Source organism: Tribolium castaneum, chromosome 9 (assembly GCF_031307605.1).
Source record: "Tribolium castaneum strain GA2 chromosome 9, icTriCast1.1, whole genome shotgun sequence".
Classification (NCBI taxonomy): Eukaryota; Metazoa; Arthropoda; class Insecta; order Coleoptera; family Tenebrionidae; genus Tribolium; species Tribolium castaneum.
Window position 1 is genome coordinate 12,467,930 of NC_087402.1, and position 6,247 is coordinate 12,474,176.

At 30.7% G+C, this 6,247-nt stretch overlaps 1 non-coding gene across 1 annotated transcript; it reads right to left on the reverse strand.

Annotated features, from left to right (window-relative positions):
• Positions 1-1,604: 1,604 nt before the first annotated feature.
• Positions 1,605-5,053, reverse strand: LOC103312761 (uncharacterized). Its single transcript, XR_010335527.1, has 5 exons — positions 4,835-5,053; positions 4,256-4,783; positions 3,849-4,206; positions 1,785-3,594; positions 1,605-1,740 (listed from the first exon to the last, which is right to left on the reverse strand). It is a non-coding gene; the product is annotated as an uncharacterized LOC103312761 (transcript).
• Between the last annotated feature and the right edge of the window lie 1,194 nt (positions 5,054-6,247).

Below are 6,247 nucleotides of genomic sequence, written 5' to 3' on the forward strand. Positions count from 1 at the left end.
TGTGTTGCATTCGTGTTTTAGTCGCATTTGACGCCCTCGTGTTTAAAGAGTCTTGCGTGGATAAAATGTTTTCTAAAACTTATACCGACTGACCCAGAGGTGCGTAAACCGTCCATAACTTTTTTATTATTTGAAATATTGCCATGCCGTTTTTACTATCCGACTTAAAGTCCACAAACTAAGAATATTTTTATTGTACACAGGGTGGTGAACTAAAGTGAAATTTTTTTAAATGGAACAGCCTATATATTTTTGCATAATTGGATTCTACGCAAATAGTAATGTAACTTTATATAAACTACTATGGGTCTATCTCTTTTCGTTTCGGAATTATTCAACTTTTCGTTATAAAAAAGACCAATTTTTGAATAATCACTGCGAAGTCACCTTCAATTGAATGTCCTATGACCTGTTTAAATTTGTAACAATAAAAACAGAACATACTGTATATGACTTTTATGGGTTACCTTAAACTTACTCTGTGTATAATTTATATTGTAATACTTGTAAATAGTTGCTTCAAATTTTGTGCACTCAAATAATATAATTCCTCCACTCAGTCATTAGAGAACTATTAGCTGTTTCAAAACTATAAAAACGCGAAAGTCACTTTTTACCAAGTAATTTTTTTAAATAGCTTAGCTTTCTATTATTATTATAAACCGGCTCTTAATGTCAGTTTATACTTTCAAATATTTAATTTCAAATGATGTGGTTTAAATGAAAAAAGTTAAAGTGGTTATTCTACGACGCATTATAATTACTTCTTGTACGGATTTTGGATAGATTGGTAACTCTTCTAAAACATGACTGGAAAAAATAAATTGTCACGACAAAATGGATTTTTGCACGATAGTAAATCTCATAAAATTGTCCAAATTAACGACAGTTTTAAATTTAATTTACGCCAGCCTGTGTGCTCACCAATAATAATTAAGTAACGACAAATGAAAGGTTTCAGAACGACAGGAAAAAGGAATACACGACAGAATAAATTAATACGATTTTTAGCAATACCTGTTCTGTAAGTCATCATTCACTGACAAATGTCTTTATTTTTGGTCAGGTGTAAGTTTCCATAGTTGCTGTGCAATAATATTTTACTTACAGTCCGTGGGCTGTAAGTAAATATTACATACCAACGTATGCTACTTGAAATACCTTCAGAACAGTATTGAAGCATTGATTTTGCAACAAATGTTGGTCTAATCTAAGTGATGTTTTTTGTTTTGTATCCCTAACACGAATGTGGGTTTGTACGGCGTTGTCATTTATAGTTTTTGTTTTCAGTCTTCATGGGTTTCAGTTTACAAAACGAAAGATTCCGTGATTTTTTTTTTATCAAAAATACTGTTTTGTATAGCTGTATTTAGCTGTTCTAAGAGCCTATCCGCGACTTTTGACACACCCGATATAGTATTTTAGACGTTTAGTAGTTTAGTACTTTTTTTATTAGTTTTCCCTTTTTTGTGGGACCATTATGATTGCAAAAATTGGAGTGAAGAGGTTGTACTATGTATACAATGTTACCGAAATGGGAAATATTTTATTACTCCGAGGGCATTAAAAACAGCTTCGAGGTTATTTAAAGCACGAGGGTACAATGAAATTCCCACCAAAGTATGTATACTATTTTATATACATTTGCATTTGGTTAAATAATAAAATATTTTTATAACATAATTGTATTTTAGACATTTGCTTCTAACCTTCGCAATCCTATAAAAATTGTTTTCTAACCTTCGACCATATATCATATGATATATATGGTCGAAGTTTCTAACCAAGAGAAAGGTTGATGGGGAAGTTTCCAATTTTTCAAAATGTTATTATTTTTTTCAACATAATAGTACTCAAATCAAGAAAAATTGAATGCAAAAAAAATTAATTCAATAGCTTTAAAATTATCAAAAATATAAGCTTTTTTGTCTGCCGGTTTAAGAGCGGTCCCGCTTTGAGCCTGATGACGTCACGCGGCATAAACTGTTTACACCGTAGCGCCTATTTACACACTACTACTACAGTTCCTTTCGACATTGCATTGAGATCTCTGGATAATTTTATTGACTTAAAAGAAATAAATATTGAAAGAAAGTGTTATTTGTGATGACTAAAGTAATTGGCCCGAATTCTTATCTCATCATTAAGGATGTGATTAGCTAAATACGCTATTAAACTAAACATAAAACGATATAGATTTATGTAAATCTAATGCTGTAGAAAGAGATGCAAACGTTGCCATGGAAGTTAGAGACGTTATTAAATTTAATAATGGGATAAGAATTCGGGCCATTGTTTAAAATCCATTTTAATAATAACACAAAAATCAGCGTTTGCGATTTTGAGAGAAATTGCGACGTTGGCGTTTTTATAGTTTTGAAACATCAAATACGCTTTTTTTACTTGGCTTTTTATACTAGGGTCGCCTGACCTTCTATACATACAGGTGCTCAAAAACTGGCGCACCAACTCAGTGGTACGTTATTGATTAGCACGTGCAGATTACGGGAAAAATGCTGAAAAAATTCCTAAAATCATATTTTAAAAAATATGGAGCTACAAACTTGTTGTGTTAACTTTTTTAGTTTTCATTATTTTTATGCTTCACACTAGGTAATCGTTCCCTAACAAAACGATGAATAATTGTTTTTAAATTTTCTGTCAGACTTTAGCAGTTTCTTTAATTCAAAAAATTAAAATTCATCAAAAAAATCACAATGTGTAGATGTGCCAACACTGGGAATTATTTCCTAGGAAACGGTTGCAAAACTAATTTATTTTTATTGGTGATCAAATTCTATTGCGATCATGACTGTTAGACAACGTTGCCACATATCATTTATCTAAAACCAGTTATTTATCAATAACTTTAATACAAAGAATTTTTTTACTATTTTTACCTTTATATGTAACCAGTTCTCTACCACACACCATTGAGTTGGTGCGTCAGTTTTTGAGCACGCTGTATAAAATAGAATAGAAGTCTTCTATCTTTTATGTCAAAATTCAAACTTTGAGGTCTCATAACTTTTTTATTTTTGCAAATATAAAAAAATGAAAAGTACCATTAGTTTTACAATTATGAAGACTATTAATGGTATTAATTTCAAAAAAGTGGAAACTTCCTTATTATTGTAGTAATTTAGAAAATTAATGCCAGTAAGATTTATTTAACTATTTGAATTGCAAAAAGAAAAGAAGAAAAAATAGTTCATTGTAAATTGAAACTATAAAAAATAAATTATATATTTTGTATTTCAAAGTTTATTTTAGATTCTTGTAAAAAATCCATCTGTTGCTAGCAGATAGCACTTGATTAATAAATTCCAGGAATGATGACATATTTAACTTTTTCGCAATATTTATCCCACGAATTTCCGTATTTTTCCTTACAGAGTTCATTGTCTCTAACAGAACGATGAATCAAGAAAAATATGTCCGTCAAAGGCATTATCGCAGGAATACACATTGTCAATCCTGCGAAGGCTAATTGCATTAATATATCTCCCAGATAATTCGGATGTCGAACGAAGCCCCAAAATCCTGAGCAGAGCAATTTTCTATTTTCGGAATGAGTGTCGATAAATTTCACACCTGCAACGTTTCCTTGTAATATAATCGCATTGTTTTCTTAATCTATTAATTATTTTGTCGTCAGTGACATTACGGTCGAGAATTTTTTTTTAAATATCTATTTTTCGTAATGGAAAGGAATACAAAGTGGCGCCCACGTAGAGTCCACTGTTACAAAGATTATTTTTTGACGTTTACAAAATTTTTGTTATCTACTTGGGCAAAGATATCGACTAATTAATTTTTCAACTTTTAAGCAAAATATTATCACTTACCAGGTGTTGAGGGATTCACTTTGAAGTCGTATTTCTGGTTGTTGCTACCTCTGTAAAGCAGGTAACCAACCATAAATGACAGTGTTATCACAACTAGTTTCCACGTTGGAAGTTCAGTTCTTGAAACTAATATGTGATAAGGAAAAATGTTCATCAAAAAGGGATATATGAAATATCCAACTGAACATATGTAACCAAAACCTTCTTTTTGGACTTCTAGGGAATACTCAAATGTGTATTCTGTAACCACTGCGTCCGCACAATAAATCAGATGCATTATTTCAATCAAAGCGAAACTTTTATTCAACGTCGAACTTTTGGTAAACTCTTGATACAAAAGTGCACAGTTTAACAAAACCTAAAATTTTGGAACTCAAATCAAGAAACACCCTGTATGCTAAACTTACCGCCGAGGCTACGCCAACTCTATTAACGAACATTTTCAGATCAATGTATCCGAAAAATCTTGGCCTTATTTCTCTTCCAATCAAATAGGAATAAATCATATCTTGACCGATTACTTTAGGATTGATTTTATCTTCAGGTAGATTTAAACTTCGAACGTAACAAAACAATCCGAGACAATTTCCAAGGACTAAACCAGCAAAAGCCATGTGAACTAGATGTTCAAGGAGGTAATCAACAGCATGGAAATTGCAAATTTCAAGTGCAAAAAACACAATGAGAGACATTATTAGAGATTTTGTCCCGGAAAACTTGTCGTATTTTTCAGTGAAAGTCAAAGCCATAAAAACGAGATAAATTGTGTAATATAAAAATGCATTATAATCAATGAAAATTGAGTATAAATTCTTTGAATTAATTGATTTTTCTTGGAGATAATTGGCACATAGTGTCAGTGAAAACATAAGAAAGCCGATCATTGAAAGTAAAAGTAAAATTGTTCGTGAAGATGTTTCATTTTTTGTATGATTCTAGATAAAAAAATAGAATGTAATTGTGTTAAATCATTATTTGTTACGTACCTTCATTTTTACGTGATTAAACGACACTCTTCGATAGGAGTGTTTTAAACTAGTGAATGGTTTGTTTACGCCGAACCACTTTTTTATTATTATTTGGAAAGTTAATGTATTCATGGAAATACAGTTTAGATACATTTCAAGGACAAAAACAAATCATAATCAAAGTGTGCTTTTGAAGAACCAAAAAAATGTTTTGACGAAAATTATTAGAAATGAATTTTCAAACGCAGACAGTTTTAATCTATTATTATACAGTAATTATTCTTAGGATCGGTTTATAGAAGCGTCATTAAATTAATTCGCAATTAAATGCGTTATTAATTAATCACGTGACCAAACTGAACGAAATTGATTGGTCTATTCGCGTTGTTAACTTGTAACAACGCATTAGAATTTAATGAAACTTTCTATATAAACTGGTCCTTAATGTAATTATTATTATTCTTATTATTATTAATTAGTAATAAATAATTTATTTAAATTTTCTATAAATTTTTTGAAACTTTTATATTTTTAAGCAAATTCTTCTATTTTCAACATTTTCATTTTAGACAACCCTACTTTATACTGAACACATTTTAAAAAGCAACAAATTTTAATAAAATACTGGTTTACTTGTCATTTAACTTTTTTACTGTGCAAAATATTATATTATACCGATGACAGTATATTACTAGTTATTCAGCTAACTAGTAGTGCATTAAAGACTCTGGGCTTTATACAGGGTGTATCAGAACTCATTCCCCACCGGAGAGGTGCTAGTGGTAACAGCAATAGAGATGGCAAAAATGCAAAAAAAATTAGGTCTTTTATTCTTAGTTTGCGAGATAGAGAGGTCTCAAAATGACCAATCCCAGAAGCTCTCTCCCAGGTGTACTGCATACAGTAGATGCGTTACTAAGAAATCAAAAATAATTCAAGTGCCCACTTTTATTGTCCGTTCTATCTATTTTTGTTTTCCTAGCAACGTGTTTTGTTCCCCTAATCCACCAGAGCAAGGCCTTTTGTGATTGAGTATTTTCAAACGTTCTTATCTCCCAAACGCAAAGAGTTAGAATTTTTTTGTAAAGGAACTTTAGCTTCAGAATTGCCTAAACTATACGCACATTTCCGGTGGGGAATGAATTCTGATACAGGCTGTATGTAGAAATACAAAAGAATTTACTAATGTATCTTGCATTAAAACTTTATTTTATGCTCTTGTTAGGTCTAAGCTTGAATATTGTTGTGTTGTTTGGTGTCCGTCCTACCAGTTTTATGTAAATGTTTTGGAAAATATTATAAGAAATTTTTGTAAATACTTATATTTTAAAATTTATAGTAGATATCCTGTAAGGCACTGTGATCAAAGTGATCTTTAAAAAAATATAAAAGAAAGCACTTTATTAAGTAGGAGAAATGATCTATGTACTA